The sequence below is a fragment of the Olea europaea genome, unplaced genomic scaffold (genome assembly GCF_002742605.1).
Source record: "Olea europaea var. sylvestris unplaced genomic scaffold, O_europaea_v1 scaffold38948, whole genome shotgun sequence".
Taxonomy (NCBI): Eukaryota; Viridiplantae; Streptophyta; class Magnoliopsida; order Lamiales; family Oleaceae; genus Olea; species Olea europaea.
Window position 1 is genome coordinate 1 of NW_019258441.1, and position 1,085 is coordinate 1,085.

The following is a 1,085-nucleotide window of genomic DNA, read 5'->3' on the forward strand; positions in this document are numbered from 1 at the left end:
CTGGAATAATATGTTAGCACAAAATTTAAAGCTCTCTTTGATACCATTGAAGAGTTCTTTTTGTACCTTTTCTCTTACCGTACATCTTGTGTCTTCAGATACTTTTCTGTTAAAGATTGAAGAATTTGCCTATTTTTCCCTGTCATTCTATTTCTCATGAAGAGATCACTTAAGAACATTGGTAGGCTTAACGATGAGTTCACTAGTCCAGTAAGAGCACACAGTATTGGACAGAGCTCAAAAGTACGATTTATAGTCTCCAAAACTGTACAACTCACCCCCCACCCCCCACCAAAGAACACGCTACTTTCGAATGCTTGAATGTCTTTACTTTAAAGCCTTAATTTCCCTTCTACTTATCGAGCGTTGAAATCCTTGACAGGGCCCTGTTGACCTGCTTGATCGTCGTATTACTGTACATTATAATCGCGGCTGCTTGTGGGGGCATCACTCTACCATCCTGCAGATCAAAATAATCTGTCCGAGGGATCTCAAGTTATGCAGATGAATCCTTGGTTGCTTCATGGCTTGTTCATTTTTAATGATACAGTTGGTTCGAATTTCACCTGTGCAAGTGATGTAATGATAAAGTATGATAGTGTCGCTGTATTATAGTTGCCGGTTTCTTCTTTATTCTGTATATTGTAAATACTGGGAAGTTTGTGGCAGTCTCTTTCTTTCTTGTTGGAGTTCGGAGAGAATTTTGACACTGGCATGTAATTCTGAGAATATACTGAAAGGAAGGAAGGAATTAGTGGTAAAGTTTACTTCATGGACAAAGTTACGAGTAAGTAGTTTTCATTCGTCTTAGCATGTTGATAAACGGTTTAATTTTAGATAGCTAAAAATAAGTGATAGATAAACCGTTGAGAATGAAATCGACTCAAATAGCACTCAAGCGGAAAATAGCATGGATGTTATAAATTGGGATGTCACATGCAATAATCTTTTATAAATAATGTTGTTAAAATAGAACTAGATGATTTGACTAGAAAATCGATCCAGTTAAATGCAAAAAAATTATACGGTTGAAATGAAAATGGATGGGATAGTATTTTCTTTGAAAAATGAGTGATTAAGCTCAC

The 1,085-nt window shown here is 36.2% G+C and overlaps 1 long non-coding RNA gene across 1 annotated transcript; it reads left to right on the top strand.

The window, feature by feature from the left end:
- Positions 1-6: 6 nt before the first annotated feature.
- LOC111387088 lies at positions 7-791 on the top strand. Its single transcript, XR_002701357.1, has 2 exons — positions 7-243; positions 383-791. It is a non-coding gene; the product is annotated as an uncharacterized LOC111387088 (long non-coding RNA).
- Positions 792-1,085: the final 294 nt, after the last annotated feature.